Raw genomic sequence first — 25,232 nt, forward strand, 5'->3', positions numbered from 1 at the left:
CAGGCAATAACTCCAAAACACCTGAATTTGGGACAATATATAAAACACGCCTTCAGGTTGGATATTTGTGAAAATTGTTCACAAAACTCAAAGGGCGTAGCCATGGCAGCCAACGGAACTTTGTTACGCCATGAAGCAGGACGTCTTGTGTTAATCCCCTGTACATGCTGCAATCTGCCTCAAACTTTACATGTTTGATCAGAGTCCAGTCCTGATGAGTTTCATAGACCAATATATAGTCACACAGATAGCGCCACCTGGTGGATGGATATAAAGTGCTGAATTAATAGCCTGTACATGCTCCAATCTGCCTGAAATTTGACCTGTGTGCTCAGAATCCAGCCTTTGTGACATTCATGGGCCTAAATACACTCTCAGTCATAGCATTGCCTGGTGGAGATGCTTGAGGTTGCCGACCAGCAAGGATGCGAGGACCCGTTCAACGCTGCTTGCAGCTTTAATTAGGGTCCGAGCACCGAGGTGCCGAGGACAGGCGGTGCAAGGGCACCGGCTGTCCAAGGCACCAACGGTGCCGTAGGACCCTATTGAAACCCTACGGTTTATTATTATTATTATTATTATTATTATTATTATTATTATTTGTCTCTCAGAACAACTGCATTTTTGAGGGCCTAAACATGCTCAAAAAGTCATGAAAATTTGCACACACATCAAAACTGGCGAAAATTTTCATATTTTGTCGGGCATGTGGAGGTATGTGCAAAAATGGCTCCATAGCGCCCCCTACAAAATTTTAAAAAGTGGTATTAGGCCAACTCAGAGGGAATTTGGTCTAGACCTACAAAATTTGGGAGGCATATGCAGCACATCAGGAAACACAAAAAAGTCAATCACAGCCATGCTCTAAACCCAACAGGAAGTGCGCCATCATGCGATAACTGTACAAAATCTATGATGAACTCCTCCTAGGGGAAAAGTCTGAGCGATCTGAAATTTTGCCAGTACATACAGCAGGCCTTCCTGAGAAAAAGTTATCAAAATCTTCCTCCATAGTCAAAGGGTGTGGTCGTGGCGACCTGTCGAAATTTGATCCGTCGCCATGAAACAGGAAATGCTGTCTAACTCTCCTGAACATGCTCCAATATGAATGAAACTTTACATGTATGATCACAGACCTGCCTCGATGACATCCATATAGCAAGATTCATTCACAGTCACAGCGCCACCTTGTGGTATCAAGAATTTAACATTTTTTACACCTTCATGTACTATTCTTAGCCTGTTGCTCAGATTCACCTCAGATGTGGTGACATAAGCCTGAACACATTGATGATGAAGCACAGAAAAAATGGTGACGCGTCATGAAAAGACGTGTCTGTGGCGGGACGGCAAAGTTTGATGTTTCCCCATGAAAATTGAAGTGTTCATATCTCAGCTGTAAAAGATCTCACCTGCCCCAAACTTCAAGTGCTGGACACCAGGACCAGTTTGAGGACATCCACACTGAAAAATTTAGAAAAAGTCATAGCGCCACCTATTGGTAACAAGCAGTTTAGAAATTACATTTGCACAAATCATTGCTCCAAACTTTGTCATATCATTCTGAAAATTGGTCAGCTGATTCTTCACCCCCAGACAATACCACAGTGTGAAGATTTTGATATTTGATGAAATGCTGTTGCCGTGGCAACGCGTTGTTGTTGTGACAAACAAAGTACTTTTTGACAGGCTTAGAATGTTCAACAGCTCACCAAAATTTACACACACATCACAGTCGTCTCAAGGAATAACACTGTATGCATCTCTGCAGGGCATGTGCTATAGCGCCCCCTGCAGTATGTTTAATAAACAGCCCCGGCAGCATGTTTCACCTACATCCACAAAATTTGGGAGGCCTATAGAGCACACCAGGACACACAAAAAAGCCTCTTGGAGCCATCCCCTAAACTCCACAGGAAGTCCGCCATTTTTAATTACGTGGAAAAATTTTCTCTATTTTTTTAATTTTTAAGAGCGAACTCCTGCTATGGGTTAACTCCGAGAGACCTCAAATTTTACCACGGTATACAACACGATGTTATGATCAAAAGTTATTTAAAGATTCTTCCAGAGTCAAAGGGTGTGGACATGGCGACCTCCAGAATTTTGATGGTTCGCCATGAAACATCAAGTGCTATCTAACTATCCTCTGCATGCTCCAATCTACCTCAGACCTCACATGCTTAAACACAGTTCTGTCCTGATCACATTTACAGGCCAAAATACATTCACAGCATGTTCCATAGCGCCCCCTAAAGCATTAAAAAAATAGCCTCCACACAGACTTTCACCGATGACTATGAAATTTGGCATGCATATGTAGCACATCAGTGCAAGCAAAAAAGTCTCTTGGAGTCATTCTCTAAACCCAACAGAAAGTCGGCCATTTTGAATTAAATGTCAGATTTTTGGTGTTTTTGGTCATTTTCAACAATTCATTTGTCACAGGCAATAACTCCAAAACACCTGAATTTGGGAAAATATATAAGAAACGCCTTCAGGTTGCATATTTGCGAAAATTGTTCACAAAACTCAAAGGGTGTGGCCATGGCAGCCAACTGAACTTTAATGTTACACCATGAAGCAGGACGTCTTGTGTAAATCCCCTGTACATGCTGTAATCTACCTCAAACTTTACATGTTTGATCAGAGTCCAGTCCTGATGAGCTTCATAGACCACTATACAGTCACAGAGATAGCGCCACCTGGTGGATGGACACAAAGTGCTGCAAAAATAGCCTGTACATGCTCCAATCTGCCTGAAATTTGACCTGTGTGCTCAGAATCCAATCTTTGTGACATTCATGGGCCTAAATACATTCTCAGTCATAGCATTGCCTGGTGGAAATGCTTGGGGTCGCCGACCAGCAAGGACGCGAGGACCCGTTCAACGCTGCTTGCAGCTTTAATTATTATTATTATTATTATTTGTCTCTCAGAACAAGTGCATTTTTGAGGGCCTAAACATGCTCAAAAACTCATGAAAATTTGTACACACATCAGGACTGGTGAAAAATTTCATATTTTAAAGGAATTGTAGAGGTGTGTGGCAAAATGGCTCCATAGCGCCCCCTAGACTTTTCCACGGCCATCATGTTTCACCTACAGCTACCAAATTTGGTACACATATGCAGCACATCAGACTGAACAAAAAAGTCAGTGACAGCCATATTCCAAACCCAACAGGAAGTGAGCTATTTTAAGTTGAATGTCAGATTTTGCCCATTTTTCATTTTTTTCCAGAGCGAACTCCTCCCAGGGGGAAACTCCAATTCGCCTCAAATTCAACCAGTACATACAGGAGGCCTTAATGAGCAAAAGTTATTAAAATCTTTTTCAAAAGTCAAAGGGCGTGTCCGTGGCGGTCTGTGGAATTTTGATCCTTCGCCATGAAATTTCAAGTTGTGTGTAAATGCCATGAACATGCTCCAATCTGCCTGAAACTTTATATGTATGATCAGATTCCTGCCCTGATCACATCCATATGATGAAATCCATTCACAGTCAGAGCGCCACCTGCAGGCAACAGAAAATGTCATTTTTTACACTTTGATGTATTATTCTTTGTCTCTTGCTCAGATTCACCTCAAATGTGGTGACATAAACCTTAACATGTTGATGATTATTCACAGTGAAAATGGTGATGTGTCATAAAAAGGTGTGTCTGTGGCGGCGCGGCGAATTTAGATGTCTCGCCATGACGACTAAAATGTTTATATCTCAGCAAATCCTAATCGTATCTGCCCCAAACTTCATGTGCTGGACACCATTCCCAGTGTGAGGTCATCCACGGTGAAAATTTTGGAAAAAGTCATAGCGCCACCTATTGGTAACAAGAAGTTTAGAAATTACATTTGCACACACCATTGCTCCAAACTTTGTCATATCATTCTGAAAATTGGTCAGCTGATTCTTCACCCCCAGACAATTCCACAGTGTGAAGATTTTGATATTTGATGAAATGCTGTTGCCGTGCCAACGCGTTGTTTTTGTGACAAACAAAGTACTTTTTGACAGGCTTAGAATGCTCAACAGCTCACTAAAATTTACACACACATCACTGTCCCCTCAAGGAATAACACTGTATGCATCTCTGCAGGGCATGTGCTATAGCGCCCCCTACAGTATGTTTAATAAACAGCCCCGGCAGCATGTTTCACCTACATCCACAAAATTTGGGAGGCCGATAGAGCACATCACGATGCACAAAAAAGCCTCTTGGAGCCATCCCCTAAACTCAACAGGAAGTCCGCCATTTTGAATTATGTGGATAAATTTTCTCTATTTTTTTAATTTTTGAGAGCGAACTCCTCCTAGGGGTTAACTCCCAGAGACCTCAAATTTTACCAGGGTATACAACACGATGTTATGATCAAAAGTTATTAAAAGATTCGTCCAGAGTCAAAGGGTGTGGACATGGCGACCTCCAGAATTTTGATGGTTTGCCATGAAACATCAAGTGGTATCTTACTATCCTCTGCATGCTCCAATCTACCTCAGACCTCACATGATTAAACACAGTCCTGTCCTGATCACATTTATAGACTAAAATACATTCACAGCATGTACCATCGCGCCCCCTACAGCATTTAAAAAATAGCCTCCACAGAGACTTTCACCTATGACTATGAAATTTGGCATGCAAATGTAGCATGTCAGTGCAAACAAAAAAGTCTCTTGGAGTCATTCTCTAAACCCAACAGAAAGTCAGCCATTTTTAATTAAATGTCAGATTTTTGGTGTTTTTGGTCATTTTCAAAAATTCATTTCTCACAGGCAATAACTCCAAAACATCTGAATTTGGGAAAATATATAAGACACGTCTTCAGGTTGCATATTTGCGAAAATTGTTCATAAAACTCAAAGGGCGTGGCCATGGCGGGAAGCTGAAGTTTAATGTTACGCCATGAAGCAGGACGTCTTATGTAAATCCCCTGTACACGCTGCAATCCGCCTCAAACTTTACATGTTTGATCAGAGTCCAGTCCTGATGAGTTTCATAGACCACTATACAGTCACAGAGATAGCGCCACCTGGTGGATGGACACAAAGTGCTGCATAAATAGCCTGTACATGCTCAAATCTGCCTGAAATTTGACCTGTGTGCTCAGAATCCAGCCTTTGTGACATTCATGGGCCTAAATACACTCTCAGTCGTAGCTTTGCCTGGTGGAGATGCTTGGGGTCGCCGACCAGGAAGTATGCGAGGACCCGTTCAACGCTGCTCGCAGCTTTAATTATTATTATTATCCTGCCAAAAGAACTGCATTTTTGAGGGCCTGAACATGCTCGAAAAGTCATGAAAATTTGCACACACATCAGAACTGGCGAAAAATTTCATATTTTTTAGAGCATGTGGAGGTGTGTGGCAAAATGGCTCCATAGCGCCCCCTACACTTTCCCACGGCCATCATGTTTCACCTACAGCTACCAAATTTGGTACACATATGAAGCACGTCAGACTGAACAAAAAAGTCAGTGACAGCCATATTCCAAACCCAACAGGAAGTGAACTATTTTGTGTTGAATGTCAGATTTTGCCCATTTTTCATTTTTTTCCAGTGCGAACTCCTCCCAGGGGAAAACTCCAATTCGCCTCAAATTCGACCGGTACATACAGGAGGCCTTAATGAGCAAAAGTTATTAAAATCTTTTTCCAAAATCAAAGGGCGTGTCCGTGGCGGTCTGTGGAATTTTGATCCTTCGCCATGAAATTTCAAGTGCTGTGTAAATGTCCTGAATATGCTCCAATCTGCCTGAAACTTTATATGTATGATCAGATTCCTGCCCTGATCACATCCATATGATGAAATCCATCCACAGTCAGAGCGCCACCTGCTGGCAACAGAAAATGTCATTTTTTACACTTTGATGTATTATTCTTTGTCTCTTGTTCAGATTCACCTCAAATGTGGTGATATAAACCGAAACATGTTGATGATGATTCACAGTTAAAATGGTGATGTGTCATCAAAAGGCGTGTCTGTGGCAGCACGGCGAATTTCGATGTCTCGCCATGACTTCTAAAATGCTTATATCTCAGCAAATCCTCATCATATCTGCCCCAAACTTCATGTGCTGGACTCCAGGCCCAGTGTGAGGACATTCACGATGAAAATTTGAGAAAAAGTCATAGCGCCACCTATTGGTAACAAGAAGTTTAGAAATTACATTTGCACACACCATTGCTCCAAACTTTTTCATATCATTCTGAAAATTGGTCAGCTGATTCTTCACCCCCAGACAATACCACAGTGTGAAGATTTTGATATTTGATGAAATGCTGTTGCCGTGGCAACGCGTTGTTGTTGTGACAAACAAAGTACTTTTTGACAGGCTTAGAATGTTCAACAGCTCACCAAAATTTACACACACATCACAGTCGTCTCAAGGAATAACACTGTATGCATCTCTGCAGGGCATGTGCTAGAGCGCCCCCTGCAGTATGTTTAATAAACAGCCCCAGCAGCACCTTTCACCTACATCCACAAAATTTGGGAGGCCTATCGAGCACACCAGGACACACAAAAAAGCCTCTTGGAGCCATCCCCTAAACTCCACAGGAAGTCCGCCATTTTGAATTACATGGATCAATTTTCTCTATTTTTTGAATTTTTGAGAGCGAACTCCTCCTTGGGGTTAAGGTCAAGAGAGCTGAAATTTTGCCAGGGTATACAACACGATGTTATGATCAAAAGTTATTAAAAGATTCTTCCAGAGTCAAAGGGTGTGGACATGGCGACCTCCAGAATTATGATGTTTCGCCATGAAATATCAAGTGCTACTTAACTATCCTCTGCATGCTCCGATCTACCTCAGACCTCACATGATTAAACACAGTCCTGTCCTGATCACATTTATAGGCCAAAATACATTCACAGCATGTTCCATAGCGCCCCCTACAGCATTTTTAAGAATAGCCTCCACAGAGACTTTCACCTATGACTATTAAATTTGGCATGCATATGTAGCACCTCATTGCAAACAAAAAAGTCTCCTGGAGTCATTCTCTAAACCCTATAGGAAGTCCGCTATTTTGAATTAAATGTCAGATTTTTGCTGTTTTTGATCATTTTCAACAATTCATTTCTCACAGGCAATAGCTCCAAAACACCTGAAATTGGGACAATATATACTACACGCCTTCAGGTTGAGTATTTGTGAAAATTGTTCACAAAACTCAAAGGGCGTGGCCATGGCGGCCAACTGAACTGCAATGTTACGCCATGAAGCAGGACATAATATGTAAATCCCCTGTAAATGCTGCAATTTGCCTGAAACTTTACATGTTTGATCAGAGACCGGTCCTTATGAGTTTCATAGACCAATATACAGTCACAGAGATAGCGCCACCTGGTGGATGGACAGAAAGTACTGCATAAATAGCCTGTACATGCTCCAATCTGCCTGAAATTTGACCTGTGTGCTCAGAATCCAGCCTTTGTGACATTCATGGGCCTACATACACTCTCAGTCGTAGCATTGCCTGGTGGAAAGGCTTGGGGTCGCCGACCAGCAAGGATGCGAGGACCCGTTCAACGCTGCTCGCAGCTTTAATTATTATTATTATTTTACAAGTCCACCACGTTTTGCTTAATTTGACCCCGTAAACGTGCATAACTTTTTGAGAAATTTGGCACGTACGTTGGGTCACGCGAAAAATTCGATATTCTGAAAAAAAAATCTGCAAAAAGTCTATAGCGCCACCTGGGGACACGACAAACGGCAACAAACCACAAGGGCAACACAAAAGGCTACAGCTCTTCGCACAGGAATGTCGTAAAGACATGCAACCACCACTCACATGTTTGTCCGCTCGAGCTCTACGAAAACCTGTCTGACCGATTTGAGCTATCTTCAATCTAGGGGGCGCTATAACCCCAAATATGAAAACCCTTTAAACATTATCTCCTCCAAAACCGTACAATATTTTGGCGTCATATTTGCACAGATTATAGTGAATATCCAGCCAAACAAAAGTTATCAAAAGAAAAAGGCTAACTTGTCTAGTTTTTCTTTTATAAGCTGTCAAAGTTTGTCTTCACCTGAAACCATGTTTCAGTTCAATTTTGCCCCCTAAACATGCATGTATTTTGCTGAAATTTGGTACGCATGTCCGGTCTGCTGAAAATTTCAATATTCTGAAAACAAATTCTGGAAAAACTCTATAGCGCCACCTAGAGACACAAAAAAACTGTATAAATCACAAATAACCTCAGCTCTTCGCACAGGAATGTCGTAGAGACATGCAACCACCACTCACGCGTTCATCTGCTCAAGCTCTACCAAACCTGTGGGACTGATTTGAGCTATCTTCAATGTAGGGGGCGCTATAGCGCAAAATATGAAAACCCTTTAAAGATTTTCTCCTCTGAAACCGTACAATATTCCGGCTTCATATTTGGACAGATTATAGTGAATATCCAGCCAAACAAAAGTTATCAAAAGAAAAAGGCTAACTTGTCTAGTTTTTCTTTTATAAGCTGTCAAAGTTTCTTTTCACCTGCAACCATGTTTCGCTGAATTTGGCCCCCTAAACGTGCATAACTTTTTGTGAAATTTGGCACGCACGTTCGCCCACTCAAGCTCTACGAAAACCTGTCCGATAGATTTGTGCTATCTTCAATCTAGGGGGCGCTATAACCCAAATTATGAAAACCCTTTAAAGATTATCTCCTCCGAAACCGTAGCATATTCCGGCTTCATATTTGGACAGATTATAGTGAATATCCAGCAAAACAAAAGTTATCAAAAGAAAAATGCTAACTTGTCTAGTTTTTCCTTTATAAGCTGTCAAAGTTTGTCTTCACCTGAAACTATGTTTCGCTTCAATTTCAACCCCTAAACGTTCATGGATTTTGCTGAAATTTGGGATGCAGGTGCAGTCCCCTAAAAATTTCAATATCCTGCAAAAAATATCTTGAAAAACTCTGTAGCGCCAACTAGCGACACAAATACTGAAACGATAACAAATGGCCTCAGCTCTTTGCACAGGAATGTCATAGAGACATGCAACCACCACTCACGCATTCATCTACTCGAGCTCTACGGAAACCTGTCGACGACTTTGAGTTATTTTCAATCTAGGGGGCGCTATAACCCTAAATATGCAAACCCTTTAAATATTATCTCCTCTGAAACTGTGCAATATTCCGGCAGAGGAACTCCTCTGGGTTAAATCATCGGTCAGTGACAACACTTGCTTGCTGACTGCGTGGGGGGGCGGGGCGAGGTCCCGCCCAATGCTGCTTGCAGCTTTAATTTTAAATTGGCTTTCAAATTCAGGACCTGTTTATGAACACAAACTGCTGTCATGTGAAGAAAATTACCAGTGCGGTAAATGCAAACTTTGAGTATATATTTAGCAATTAGAAAGTAATTGCAACAACAACAACTCACTGGTGCATAAAGATCTGGCTTATGAGCATTCTATTTTAACATATTGTAAACCTTGTGCCTGTCTCTTAGCCACATGTAAGAATAACCACTTGCAGCGTTAGTAACAATGTTTAAATGTCAAAAATTTGTCTTGGCTTAACAGCTCGACCAAATCTTGTAACATAGCCTGAATGATCTTGGGGCTGAGCGGCTTGATGCCGATCAGGATCAGATATTACTGGACTGTCAAAGACCTGTGATACAGGTTGGTATTCTTCAGGTGTGTCGGGAGCCTCTTTGGATTCTCGAATGTGATGTCTGTTGCGTCGGATTGACTGTTCTTCCTCAGTTTGGATGTGGTAACTCCTGTCAGTGTTAGCTGGTTGTATCACTTTCGCGGGTTGCCAGGATCCATGGGATACCATGGCGTGCAAATGCTGCCTTGAGCTTTGTGATGACAGCGGAGGCGGTACAACAGCTCAGTCTCTCCATTTCAAGGTAGCGACTGTAGTAGTCCACAATGGTGATGTAGTCGTGCCCGTTCCAGGTGAATAAGTCTGTTCCGACGACCTGCCATGGCCTTTCTGGAATAGCGTGTGACAGTAGTGGTTCCTTTTGGTTAGCACTGCGTCTCTCTTGGCATATGTTACATTGTCCTACCAGAGTTTCTATCTGTTGACCCATTAGTGGCCAAAACAGTAGGTCGCGTGCTCTGCTTTTGGATTTCTCAACACCCATGTGACCTGCATGGATGCGGTCCAGCATATCTTTTCTGAGGCTCTGAGGGACTATTATTTCTCTGGATTTAGTTTGAGTCCTCTCTCTCGTGTGCGCTGCAACATTGCTTGTAGATTTTCATTGTGTTCCTCTTTTGTTTTCCCATAAACAAGAATGTCGTCCACGATTGCTAAGACGCCTTTTAGTCCTTTATATGTTTCGTCCACACGTCTTTGGAATTCATCCTGTGCTGAGCTTATTCCAAAGGGCAGTCTGAGGAATCTGTATCTGCCAAAGGGTGTGTTGAAGGTTGTCAGCAGCGATGATTCCTCACTCAGTTTTATGGCCCAGTAGCCTGACCTGGCGTCAAGTACACTGAAAAACTGAGCTCCAGCTAGTTTTGTTGTAACGTCTTCGAGTGTGGGTAGTGGGTAATGGGGTCTCTGAATAGCCTTGTTTAGATCTCTTGGGTCTAAGCACATGCGTAATTTTGGCTTTTGGGTCTTTTTGACGACGACAAGGGCGTTGACCCACTCGGTAGGTTCAGTTACCTTTGTGATGATGTTGTCGTTCTCCATCCTGTCAAGTTCTTCTTTAAGCCGTGCTCGTAGTGCAATGGGGACTCTGCGTGGGGGGTAAACCACGGGCATTGCATTTGGGTCGATGCGGAGAGTGTGTTCCCCTTGGAACTCTCCAATCCCTTGGAAAATATCAGCATACTCTTTTAGTATTGCCTTTGGGTCAGCGTCCGTCTTTGCTTCGTGTTCATTTACTGCCATCACAAGTCTGATGAGGTTTAGTTTTAGACTGGCGCTTAATCCTAGGATGGGTGGTGCTTTTGCATTAATGATGTGAAAATTAAGTGTAGTTTTACAGTTCTTGTGTTCACATGTTAGGTTGCAGATGCCACGTACCTTCAGCGCTTTGCCACCATAGGCTGTGATAAATTGTGCAGGCGGTTTATATTTCTAATTAATACATATATCAAATGTAAAGGGGTAAGTTGACCCACATTATATTTTAAACTTAAACTGAACAAATAATGTATGTACAATATATGAATTGTGATTCATATTGGTTCAATTTAACCCAAGGCTTTTGGTTCATCTTGCCCCATGGCCATCATTTTGATAAAACCTAACTAATTTAATGATTCAGAATGATTTTTTGCTAAATAATTCACATAGTTCTATACATTGAATATCACTAACATGCATAATGTATAAGTTTAGACCTGGATCCATTTGCTTTAGCATAAAAATTATTATACCACAAAAGTCAAAGAATTCCACAGCCAGTTGGAAATGATATTTGTGTTCTTCTTTTAGGGTCTCCTGACAACTCATGTGTATAGTTTTTTAAGATCAAGGGGATGGTTCGTTCATCTTACCTGTTCTCCCCTACCAACCCGGTCGCACGGGGATTCGTGAAACTGTGATGTAAGTTTTTGTTTCGGTTTCGTGCGCACCAACACGATTTCGTCATGTTTTTAGTGCAGCTCACCACGAACGAAACCCGCTGTGGTAATCACATCTGAAAGTGGTTTATACCGGCGGATTCATGACGATCTAAGCTGTCCATCGGCGTTTGCGGCCGCCGCCGCGGCCGCCGGACATCCGGCCGCAGAGGCGGCCGCAGTGGCGGCCGCAAACGCCAATGGTCAGCTTAGATCGTCATGAATCCGCCGAATCTAAGCTGTGAATCCGACGAATTTGCATAGGAATTTAAAGAATGTCCGGTGGCCGCGGCAAAGGCTGCGGCGGTGGCCGCGGCGGCGGCGGCAAACGCCAATGGTCAGCTTAGATCGTCATGAATCCGCTGGTATAAACCACTTTCAGATGTGATTACCACAGCGGGTTTCGTTCGTGGTGAGCTGCACGAAAAACATGACAAAATCGTGTTGGTGCGCACGAAACCGAAACAAAAACTTACGTCACAGTTTCACGAATCCCCGTGAGACCGGGTTGCCCCTACATCTATGCATCCATTCTCGATACACCGCTTCATCCTCGCTATCTCCCCTACATATATTTTATTATACATTTTTAAATAAACACATTCAGTAACATGACATCAAGGTTTCTTTTATTAACAGGTGCGCACAATTACAAAACAGTTCAACATTCACTCCAAACCAACAGTAACACTAGACCATGCAACATTCACTCCAAATAAACAGTCAAAACCTTAGAGCAAGTTCCCATTGCCTCCTCTTCTCTGCATTTTGGGGAAACCTTAAAAACATGAGAAGATACCAAGATACATGAATTAATGACAACATTTTACACCCTTCTTACCTTTAACATTAATGGTAAGGACAAAAATACTGAGCTAAATTATGATATCGTTGGGGTAATTCATGTAGCCTATGCTTGAATGCCATTATTCATTTGAGCATCCATATGCTGCACAAAAGTGTGGCATCTTGCACTGTAGGGGGGTATTTTTGCAAACACAAAGCCAGCCAGTTACTGTATCACAATGAATCTAAATCTAGGATATATTTCACTAATGAAACAGCTTGAAAATCACGTTAAAACAAAGGAGTAATTACGCCTTTCCCACCTGCATAGAATTAAGTCAGGTTACTTTGTAATAGTCCAAGTGGCTCACATGTCTCATTCACAACCTCTTGTTTTTTTGCTAGCTAATACCCAACTGCATCCACACAAAGTGTCATTTAGACAAAATATGTTGTTGTCACAAAATTATTATTGGTCTCACGGAAACCTATATAATAATTGAAACTCCCAGATTGCAGCCTTGCAAATGGCTGTAACAAACACACAACTATGCAGCGATTTTCGAAAAGAAAAACTGCAATTTCAACAGGTCTGCGTGGCTTGACTCATAGCCACATTAATAAGGTTTTTAACAAACCAAACCGTTTGTAAATCCGTCAAGAATTCAGCAAGTTAAGTGTATTTTTGTATGTGTAGTCGCTCACCTTCCATCCACTACTATACACACGTGGACAAAATTGTTGGTACCCCTCAGTTAAAGAAGGAAAAACCCACAAATCTCACTGAAATCACTTGAAACTCACAAAAGTAACAATAAATAAAAATTTATTGAAAATTAAATAATCAAAATCAGCCATCACTTTTGAATTGTTGATTAACATAATTATTTTAAAAAAAAAAACTAATGAAATAGGGCTGGACAAAAATGATGGTACCCATAACTTAATATTTTGTTGCACAACCTTTTGAGGCAATCACTGCAATTAAACGATTTCTGTATTTGTCAATGAGCATTCTGCAGCTGTCAACAGGTATTTTGGCCCACTCCTCATGAGCAAACAGCTCCAGTTGTCTCAGGTTTGATGGGTGTCTTCTCCAAATGGCATGTTTCAGCTCCTTCCACATATGTTCAATGGGATTCAGATCTGGGCTCATAGAAGGCCACTTTAGAATAGTCCAAAGCTTTTCTCTCAGCCATTCTTGGGTGTTTATGGCTGTGTGTTTTGGATCGTTGTCCTGTTGGAAGACCCATGACCTGCGACTGAGACCAAGCTTTCTGACACTAGGCAGCACATTTCTCTCCAGAATGCCTTGATAGTCTTCAGATTTCATTGTACCTTGCACACTTTCAAGACACCCTGTGCCAGATGCAGCAAAGCAGCCCCAAAACATTACTGAGCCTCCTCCATGTTTCACCGTAGGGACAGTGTTCTTTTCTTCGTATGCTTGGTTTTTGAGTCTATGAACATAGAGTTGATGTGCCTTACCAAAAAGCTCCAGTTTGGTCTCATCTGTCCAAAGGACATTCTCCCAGAAGCTTTGTGGCTTGTCAACATGCATTTTTGCAAATTCCAGTCTCGCTTTTTTTATGAGTTTTTTTCAGCAGTGGTGTCCTCCTTGGTCGTCTCCCATGAAGTCCACTTTGGCTCAAACAACGACGAATGGTGCGATCTGACACTGATGTACCTTGGCCTTGGAGTTCACCTTTAATTTCTTTGGAGGTTGCTCTGGGCTCTTTGGATACAATTCGAATGATCCGTCTCTTCAATTTGTCATCAATTTTCCTCTTGCGGCCACGTCCAGGGAGGTTGGCTACTGTCCCGTGGGTCTTGAACTTCTGAATAATATCAGCCACTGTTGTCACAGGAACTTCAAGCTGTTTAGAGATGGTCTTATAGTCTTTACCTTTAAGATGTTTGTCTATAATTTTTTTCGGATGTCCTGGGACAATTCTCTCCTTCGCTTTCTGTTGTCCATGTTCAGTGTGGTACACACCTTTTCACCAAACAGCAGGGTGACTACTTGTCTCCCTTTAAATAGGCAGACTGACTGATTATGAGTTTGGAAACACCTGTGATGTCAATTAAATGACACACCTGAGTTAATCATGTCACTCTGGTCAAATAGTTTTCAATCTTTTATAGAGGTACCATCATTTTTGTCCAGGCCTGTTTCATTAGTTTGTTTTTTTAAATAATTATGTTAATCAACAATTCAAAAGTAATGGCTGTTTTTGATTATTTAATTTTCAATAAATTTTTATTTATTGTTACTTTTGTGAGTTTCAAGTGATTTCAGTGAGAATTGTGGGTTTTTCCTTCTTTAACTGAGGGGTACCAACAATTTTGTCCACGTGTGTAGAGCGCTCCGGAAAAGTCCCCCTAGGTAAGATGGCCGACCGGTGACGACGCCGGCGAAAGTCCCATCAGCCACCTAGCCTTTCTATGTATGTCTATGGTTGTAACGGCTGAAAAAAGTGCCTTGACATGTCTGGGGCTGCGGCTGCCGCCCAATCAGTAACACTGAACTTACAACGCGTGTTGGGTGGTTGCCAGGTTAGTCCGAAGCAAGTAATGTTAGATGGCAGTCTGTGGGTCAGACCATCAGACACAGTCAATTCTGGGGGCCCCTAGTGGCGGCAGGGCCCTAAGCAGCCGCTTAATTCGTGTATTCACCTTATTCAGGAAGTGAGGCAGGGCGGTGCCATTTTTGAGATCGACTTCCGGTTGACCGCTCTTCGCACTACAACAACATCGAGTCCTCTCGCTACTGTAGCTACTTTTAACTGTTCTTTTAAGCAATTTTAACATGTTTGGCATCAATTGCGCTGTCCGTGGGTGCCACAACAACTGGGGAAAGATGAAGCTTTCTCTCTCTCAGAATTGTTTAGAGCACGGAAAGGTTAGATCTGAATGCTGCGGACCAGCTCATGGCTATGTAAACACACAGCTCGCATCGGTCACTGTCAGCGCAGCTACAGCGATTCTAACAAAGTTCAGTTTCCACTAAAGACCTAGCTATGCCATCAGTGAGGTAAAAAGACACTCTCTGCTATTTTGAAACGTTGTTATGACTGCGGTTTGGTCAGAATCAGTTTTTTGTTGCTCCAGGGAATTAGCATTAGCTTGTGACAGGGCTAATAACACAGTAAACCGCAGGAGCTGTTTCAGAAATGACAATAACAACCTACGTTTGCACAACCACATCGTATATACATGAATCAAATAAAGTTTTATTCAAATCAACATACCTTCCATAATATTGCAGCAGCATGACTGCAGGACCGTCCCAACCCAGCGATACAGGAGTATCCCGTGGTCTCCACCGCTTCATCAGCTGTCACCAACACCCACCATGTGTGAGGAGGTACTAGCCTGACTCGGGCTGACATTAGCTTTAAGAAACGTATATTCCCGTTCTTGATGTAACAGAACAGCGCCGACTTTACCACTGTGCAAATATTGATAGGCTTCAGTGCTCTTATAATTCCTCATAGCCGAGCGATCAACGCCAAGAGACAACACGAAATAGTTAAAAATATCGCCATACATGACTTGTGGCCACTTTTTCATGTCATCCTCCCACTCTGTAATAAGTCGCGGATGAGGTAGACTTGATCCATTTCTGTTTTTTAAAGAGGTTTTCGTTTCTTCCCGCATCAATTTCTCAGTTGTAAACACCGCCCTGACCGAGTTACCGGAAGTGCTACTCAAAACAGGAAGTCCCACCCGTTGAAAAATGGGCGGAGCTGAATAAGGTGAATAGGGAGAGCCGGCCCTGCTTGCAGCTTCACTCGGGCAGCGCCATACAGCATTTTGTCTCTTTATTTCCGCTTCAGACCGGAGGTGCAGTTGTCAACAAAAGGAACGAGCGGTGTAAGCTAACCAGATAGCAATTTTATTACATCAAGATGTCGAGGCTGCCATAATAACTGGGCCAAGAGGACAGAGTTTTTGAAACAAACCTGTTTTGAACATCATGTGGAGAGATCAGAGTGTTGTGGGGCACCATATAATCTACATCCTCCGGCCAAAGATGAGGAGCACATACGGCTGTGGCTGAAAGCGCTAAACCTTAAGTGCGCACCGAAGCACCGTTATGTATGTTCGTTTCATTTTGTGGACAGAGAGCCGACAGAGGAGCACCCTTACCCCGAGAAATGGCTCGGCTATGATGCTCCAGTAAAGAAGCCACGGCGGGCCTTGAAGAGGTTGTCAGATAGGGGTGAGTGAGATATTGTTTTGCCTGAAGTAAAGTTCCCATGATCCATGCTGTGATTACATTTAATAATCAGTTATGAACAATTAACTGAAACAATTTCTAAAATTACATTTTAAATTTTATTAAGATGGTGGTTTTGAACACTGTGATCAGTCTTAATTTAGCTTACATTATTTCTGGATACTTGTAAGACTTAAAGTTTGCAACTTATGTCAGTCTCAGTATTTTTAATTCTTGCTAGTCTGTACTACTTGTCATTATGGTGGACCTTAGCAACACTCACATGCCCCGTGGATGTTCTGGTTGAAGTTTAATTCCTAATAAAAAAACATTTTCATTGTACTTTTTGTAATTAGATATGACAGTCAGCGTCAAAGATGCAGAGGAGAAGGATGACCACATTCACATGCCTCCACGTTGTGATGTGGAAACTCAGTGGGAGGATCTGTCTGTCTCTGAACACAGCTATGCTGCAAGATCATTACTCCATCTGAAGCCCCTTTCATCTGACATCTTTACAATATAATTGTAATAAATCTTAAAATTTCTGACCTGTTTGTAAATTGTTTGTTATTAACAAATGTTATCAATGTGTTTATGTTACGAATACTTATTTTTTAAAACAGTTACTGCTGTAATGACTGAGTGTGGCCTTAAGTGTAGACATCAACATAGAATTTGGTTTTAAAAAGTAATGGAATTCATTTCTGAAGTGAAAGATTGAGATAAAGGAAAAAGTGCATTTTTGTAGGAGGAAAAGAGTTTATACAGGATGCTGGCTGGATTGAAGCGGAGGTGGGTTTGGCAAGCAGGTGAGGCTGGCAAGCAGACAGACAGGTATGCAGTTGTCCTATCAATCGCTTTGAGCCAAGGTTCCTCTGAGTCCTCACATTCCAGAGCCGTTGTTCATCCGTGCAGGATATGCCATTTACCCCACTGGACACAGCATTTTCAACCTGTCATCAGAAATGATTATTTGATTGGTTTATATTTGTGATATAAAAGAAGACAATTTGAACTTTAACAGCTGTCTTCGATGAAAACTATTGCATTCATTAATATTATATATATTATATTATATTATATGCTGTTTTATCTGTAAAACAGCAACATTTTGCCACATTTAGCTTCAAACCATGTACAAACAAGTGGTGCGATTTTTTTCTGGTGACCTTTTACAACATTTACTGCAATATTTGTCATCTTAGAAATATCTTAGTTTAATGTAAATATTAAATGTCAGACATAAATGATAAATATAAATGCTAAATATAAATGTTAATGTCATATTTAACATGTATATTTATATTTATCATTTGTCTGACATTTAATAATTACATTAAACTATTTAAAATATTTCTAAGATGACAAATATTGCAGTAAATGTTGTAAAAGGTCACCAGAAAAAAATCACACCACTTGTTTGTACATGGTTTGAAGCTAAATGTGACAAAATGTTGCTGTTTTTTTTTTTAGCATGAGCTGCTTTACAGACGGCACCCCATATAATATTAATGAATGCAATGTAATACAATGAATCATATTCAGCTCTTTAGTCACTTAGTTGTCGTGCACCACAACAGCAAGAAAACTACCACTTCTACTTCTGCTATATCCATAAAACTCTGTAATATAGCCTTAAATGCAGTCCAAATACAATGTAAGAAATAAATAGTTCATAGTTTCAAATATTTTGACGTTAGAACCACAACTTTAAGCATGTATTACATGCAAAAAGCAACAGATATTACTGTCTCGAGCGCCACCGTTTTTTTTTAGAGAAAACTTTTCTTCAGTAATTATAGTAATGATAACAATGATAGCAAAACAAGTCATGACAAAAAAAAGAGTAAGGTGTAGGACTTTTACCTTCTATAATATTGAGGCTGCATGACTGCACTGTCCTAATCCAGCAATGCAGGAGCATCCCGTTGTCTCCACTGCGCCGCTACTGCTAGCACAAAGTAGTTAAAAATGTCGCCATATGAGATCTCCGGCCACTTTCTCATGTCATCAACCCACACTGACATGGTCGATGGATGAGGGAACGCAAGGCCATCTGTTCTCCTAAAAAAACTTGCCGTTTGTTCCCATTTTAGAGCCCCTGGTGTCGCGTCTGTTGACATTTTGATGCTGTAACTCTGTGGAGCCGGCTACACGGAAAGGGCTGACCGGAAGGGAGAAGACAAAATGCGGAACAACGAAGAATTAAAAGTGGGCGGGGCGAAATAAGGTGAATAGAGCTAGCCCGCTCACTTGCCGCTGAGAGACGGCAAATAGGAGCCGACTTTCGGTAGTGGCAAGACGTGGTTTCAGAATGGAACGTCAGCACGGTATGTGACTTTGTGTTTCGTGATTTACCAAGGTACAGTAAACTTTTGCGTTGGCATCAAGTCACAATGCTTGAAATACGTTGAGAACACCCGGCCAGGAGGCCCTAGACCAGCACTGGCAGGGTTTTTCAGTGACTGCAGCTGAGCAGACTCTCCTCAGGAGAGCACTCAGTTCGCTGCCATGTGTTCCCATCCCCCCTGTGCCTGTGGTCTCACTCTGACCTGTGACAGGTGACAAGGCTATTTTTGTCATCAGAAAATATGTGTTAACTAGAAAAGCACTCGGAGAGCGCATACCTCCGCCCTGCCGTTTGTCTGTCTGTCTGTCTGTCTGTCTGTCTGTCTGTCTGTCTGTCTGTCTCTGTCCAATTGAGAGATGGCCGCCAGGCCATCTCTCAATTGTCCTTCGACCTTCAAAAAAATCCTGGATCCAGACGGTGATCCGGATCACCTCCAAAATCTAATCAATTGTTACTTTTGCTCTTCCGGACATCCTGTAAAAATTTGGTGAAAATCCGTCCATGACTTTTTGAGTTATGCTGTTAACAGACAAACAGACACACACACACACACACACACACACACACACACACACACACACACACACACACACACACACACACACACACACACACACACAGACGGACAGACAGACAGACAAACAAACTCCGGTGATTACATAACCTCCTGGCGGAGGTAAAAACTCCGGTGATTACATAACCTCCTGGCGGAGGTAACAAACTCCAGTGATTACATAACCTCCTGGCGGAGGGAAAAACTCCGGTGATTACATAACCTCCTGGCGGAGGTAATGAACTAGAAATCTGTTTGAGAAGGTGAACAGCACGGCATTATCATATCTGACACTGACAAGTGCATACGTCACTGCATACCACTTACCAGTTACCACTTCTGCTAGCTCCTTCAATGCCACCAGTTTTGTGATTCCTTCTCTGGAATGTAAGTGAAAGGAAACGTGCTGACACTCACCTTGCAATCATCATCATCATGAACCTGTTAATTTAAGTGTCTCTGTTGTTATGGTTTCAGGTGGATGTGGCTAATATCTGACCATGGTGAAATCGTGTGCTGCCATCTCCTGCACCAATTGATTTGTAATATTTCCTTTCATAAGTAAGTGGCTCTTTTATTTGGGACATTCTGCCTCAAATTTTCTCTGCTTCTTTGTTTGCAAACAGAAACTCCTTCTGACCTTGGCTTGAGTGCCGCACTCAGCCAGTTTAGCTGAATCACTAACTGTACAGTGTAAGCTGGTGTGACTATCAGTATTCAGTGACAGTCACAGTGCATCATTGTCTATGGATGTATTATAATATGCCACACATTTCAGGTTTCCCAAGCAGTCCAAGGACAGCACACTGAGAGATCAATGGATACAGGCCATCAGTAGAGAAGCGGTGGGGACCAAGAGGAGATGGATCATAATTATGTATGTAGCAACCATTTCAGGGAGGAGGACCTCATCCTCTCAAAACATGCGCAACACAAGCTTCTCAGACCAGGGGCTGTACCATCCCTCAATTTGGGGAAACCAGAGAAAAAGGTTATGTTCTTTAATTGTTAATGGTTGCTCATTATTTCAATTTAGTACTTTTCTTGTCAATTTGTGTGGCTATGAAAATGATTCAGGATCGGTTTTTGGCTTTCATAGTGATTTGCAGCCATTCGTTGTGATAATGTTTTCTTTCAGGTATTGGTGAAACAGAAACAAATCTTTTGGGAATTTGCCATGTTAATTCTTTTATCAAATGTTTTAGACCGCAGTGAGGACAACCCAAACCAGCCAGGAAGCAGTGGCATTTGACCAGCACATCGACATAGAGTCCTTTACTAAAACAGTTCTATTTAGAAATCAGTGACTTCCCAATATCCTTATTATTTCCAGCAATGCCTATAAATTCCTGTATTTTGTGCAAAAACTCCTGTATATTTTCAAGCCTTTTGATGCACTGAAAATTAGTAATTTGTTCACTTTGTGAAAATTATGTGGAAAAGTACACTTTTGGTTAGATTTTTAAAAAGCCATGCATTTCATATCGTCAAATTGCTTTTCTCGAAATAATTTTGGCACGCTATTTCTGGGAAAATAGGCTACTTCATAAGTTTCAAACTGAAACATTTTGTTTTTGCCCTGAAGTTGGCGTTTTATAGCAAATTGTTCATGGAATTTTATTGTGAAATATATATTTCCTACAATACTCCTATATTTTCTCAGAGAAGACTTTTATATTGTCATATTTCTGTCAAGTGCACTTGATACCCTGTAAATATTTTATTGGAACATAGATATTTGCAAATGAACCTACAAGTGCTGTAGCTATTGTAATGCAATTTAGCAACACAAACTTTTGTCTGGGTGGTGTATTTTATATTTTTTGTTAACAAGTTGGAGCAGTATTCCATTGTAAAAATAAATACTTTCAATGGTTTCCTTCGTTATATAGTGCCTGTATCTCTGGAAGTATTTGGTCTAGAAAGTCATGGCTGGGCTCAAGCTACTCAAAAATCTCCAGTTTGACTGCAACGTCAACCTCTGCTTGCAGTACTCAAGGCTGTCAGGCCTGTGAATTTTCCATCCCTCTTTACACTCAAACATAATTTAGATTTTTTGGCTACTGCATGTGCTGCTTTTTTAAGTCCAACTGAATAATTTGAATTGGAGAAAAATTGTTTAAAACACTAATTTTCTTATTTGGCATTGGTTTGAATATTTTCTAGAGCCCATGTAAGTGAAACACTAATGCTGCAGAAAGTATGAATTTTTTTTATTGACACAATCACTGCATCAGCATTCAGCAATCATTATCATTGTGTGGTGGTCTCTGTTTGTTGTAGCCTCATGTAGGCAGAACGTGTGAAGAGGCTAAATATGAAGGATATTGGAATGGAGGCTCTGTGTTTTGCTATTATATGAGTGTGTTTGCCATAGAAACATGCCTTGTGCTTTGTTTTTTCTTGTCTGTGAGGGCTAAACAACGCTGTGATTGCCGTGAAAACGTGTCTAGGACAGAGATTTTATTGCCTGCTAACAGTAAAAGCCATAACATAACACATATTGTCCCACCAGTGATGACAAGCAGGCCTTGAAGTTGGTGTATTCACACAGGATCAAATAGCGCGCCACAGCTTCTTGCTTCTTGTTGAACACAACAAAGACATGCGACAGACATCACAGCTGAAAGTGACCACACAACTGGGAGTGGGCCCTGGTGGGAATCAAGTGACATCTGACAGTAATGTTGTGACTCCACCAGTCTCTGTTACAGCTCTATCTTCCAAGATGCAGGCAGAGGAATCCTCTGATCGCCTCGAGCGCCTCATAGCCATGCTGGAGCATGTTATGGAGCAACAGCCAAAACAGACTGGACTTGTTAACATGAAAAGTGGACAGCCACGTCTGAATCTGACAAATAAACCTACACCTGTTGTAGTTTGTGACATTTGTGGGGATGTTGAACATACCACCTTTTATCACTGTAGAGCCAATCACCTGTGTTTTGTGTGCTTCTCACCTGACCACACACGGGCTGAGTGCCCCAGGACTGTTGCCACTAGGTCCAAGGGTCCTAAGCTCACTGCTCAGAGTGAGGGAAACTAGATGGCCTACATGTGATGGGGGCAAGTGTTAGGCCTGAGTGTGACCCCCTAATGACTGTTGACAATGATGACTCAAATTCTGTCTATCAGAGTGTTTGTGAAGAGAGAGACCGAGGCAGCAGTAGACATTAACAGAGGGCCACATAGGACTGCACTCTTAACCAGATATGAAAACTGCTGTTTTAATTATGTTTGTATATGTTTATTGACCAAACATATAGTGCACAGTAATTTGGCATATTCCATACTCAAATGCATGTATGACAGTTGTACTCCTTTTTGATAAATACGAATAGAAAAGGTTTGAAATAAACAAAAAAGAACGACTCATTGTGATTTGTCTGACTCCAAAACATAATTCTCCTACACATTGCGCCTAGCTTGAAAAAACAGATCTGACTGCAGGTTGCAGATACAACTCTGAAGAGGGAGGGAGAGAGAGAGGGAGAGAGGGAGAGGGAGAGAGAGAGGGAGATCAATGGCTGCATGGCATGGAAAACTTGGACCCTGGAACACACTACTTTCTCAATCAAGTTTTCTCTTTCCTCCGCTCTTATCCATGGCACAACATCTCTTCCACATTAGTTGGGAAGACTGATGAAGAGGGATAGTTGGAACTGCATTGTAGTGGCCAGGTGTGTCATTACAACTGATTCAGCACCACAGAGGACACATTTTTATAATTTTCAAAAATTAATCTGAGGGCCACTTCAAGTGAGGGCATGAGCCGTGTGCGGCCCCTGGACTGCCGGTTGCCCATCCTATTCGGTTTCAATATTAGCTGCAAGTAATGACAGTCATAACTGAAAGTAAATTTAACTTTTTGTTTTTGCTCTGTTGAAATTCCAGAATCATATTGTTGAAAGGATGTGGCCAGAAGTCAACAACAGAGTGAACTACCTACTGAAAACGGCTCTCGTCCAGCTCGTAGACCAGGAGGAACTTGACATGGAGGACAACTTGACACGATACTGTGTCTCCACACTTACATGTTAGGTAGCAGAGATTGGACTTGGTCGGATGGTGCAGTCCTGGAATGCACACAGGATCCAAGGTTATACTGATTTATAAATTTTCTTTCAAGCCTACAATGTACTTCTACTTTAAAAACATAGCAGTGTGTAAAATTACAAGGCTGCGGTTCATATCCCATTGGTCTTGGTATAATTGATGTTTGCCATCCCTATCGGCATTATAGTCAATGTTCTGATATGTATTAATTTATTCCCGAAATTTACCTGTGTTTGTGTATGTGTGTAAGTGTCTGTCTGCTGACTATGTGTGTTGTCTAGTGGAACAAATATTTCTCGACCTGTCAGACTCTACAATGAATATAGTTGTTTGGGTTTTTTTGACAGATAATTTAGTTACCTCCTTGTATTGAACACTGAAGCCAAAAATACTTGGACTACTTTTCAGTGTAACTTATCTATAAGAACATTAAGGTAAACAAAATATATGTTAGCTTATAGAAATATAGTAACAGCTCACTTGAATAAGCATGCTTTAACAACTCCCTTGGAATTAACAATAGCTGGTTTTACATGGAACCTTCCATTCTCATTGGAATTGATTTAGAAGCTGTAACCAAATAAAAATTTTACATATACACCTCAATTAGAATAAACAGAAAAAAACGAATGGAATTTCATTTGGTTTCACAGGGGTGGAATATTCCTTTCCCCAAAGCGATCAAATGAAATCTTTTTTCATGTAAACTGTGAAAAAGTAAAGTTGCCAGGCCGCATTCTGTCTGCATATGCTCTGTCTCTTGCGCTGCTATGGAGCCCTCCACATAGCCTTTGGAGAGGATGTGTTGAGGTTGATGCTCTGTGGATAAGATACAGAGCACAGGCAGTTGCACGTCTGTATAACGGCTGTTCTGATTATGTACGGTAGCTACTCATGTAAACACCAAATTGGAATAGATCCTGTCATCCGTAAATAGTTGATCTGCGATTGTCAGTTTGGAATGATTTTAATTGCAATGAGAATAAGTCTGCATGCAAACAAGGCTATTGAGGTGCATTGATATGCATGATGGTGATATGCTAATTACCCAAACCTAATCCTGTGATGATTTGTGTTTCTATCTGCTTATTTTAGGAAAAGGTATTCCAAGTCAACTGGCTCTGGGTGGATGCCCAAAGAAACTGCCGGCAGATTGTTTGCCAGAGGCTGCAGAAGCTGCACAAGCTTACCACCAGGAAGTGGGGTCATCGCTGATGCAAGTCTCCCTTTTCGGGAGAAACCCATTCCCCACAGCTGAACAACAAACAGCAGCTGAAAATGAATTTGCACAGCAATACTTGGACATTTCTGTGCTCTATGACAATGCTGTGAACAACAATCCAACCAGTTTTCAAAGCGGGATCAAGGACCTCATCAATATTGTGAAAACATGTGTAGAGAGAGCTGAAACATCACCGACATTTTTGTGACATAATGTTATTCATATATTTTTCTTTTTTCTGACTTTGTTCTTGTTATTCTTGTATTAAAGACTGTTGTTTTTTCACCAGGCTTTGGTCTCATCTCTGCTTTATCTAGGTTCCTCAATATGTCACGTTATGTCACATATGATGCTGTACAAAATTCATCACATATATGATTAATCACATATAATACGACAATAATAATGATAAAAACATTATTTCACGGTGCCTTTCAAGTCACTTAAAGTGGCCTTACACAGTTAAATATATACATAGATACATAAAGT

The 25,232-nt window shown here is 41.4% G+C and overlaps 1 long non-coding RNA gene across 1 annotated transcript; it reads left to right on the forward strand.

The window, feature by feature from the left end:
• Positions 1 to 19,728: 19,728 nt before the first annotated feature.
• On the forward strand, positions 19,729 to 25,028 carry LOC127534996 (uncharacterized). Its single transcript, XR_007943632.1, has 4 exons — positions 19,729 to 19,852; positions 19,943 to 20,026; positions 20,244 to 23,564; positions 24,617 to 25,028. It is a non-coding gene; the product is annotated as an uncharacterized LOC127534996 (long non-coding RNA).
• The last annotated feature ends 204 nt before the right edge of the window (positions 25,029 to 25,232 follow it).

Source organism: Acanthochromis polyacanthus, chromosome 8, assembly GCF_021347895.1.
Source record: "Acanthochromis polyacanthus isolate Apoly-LR-REF ecotype Palm Island chromosome 8, KAUST_Apoly_ChrSc, whole genome shotgun sequence".
Taxonomy (NCBI): Eukaryota; Metazoa; Chordata; class Actinopteri; family Pomacentridae; genus Acanthochromis; species Acanthochromis polyacanthus.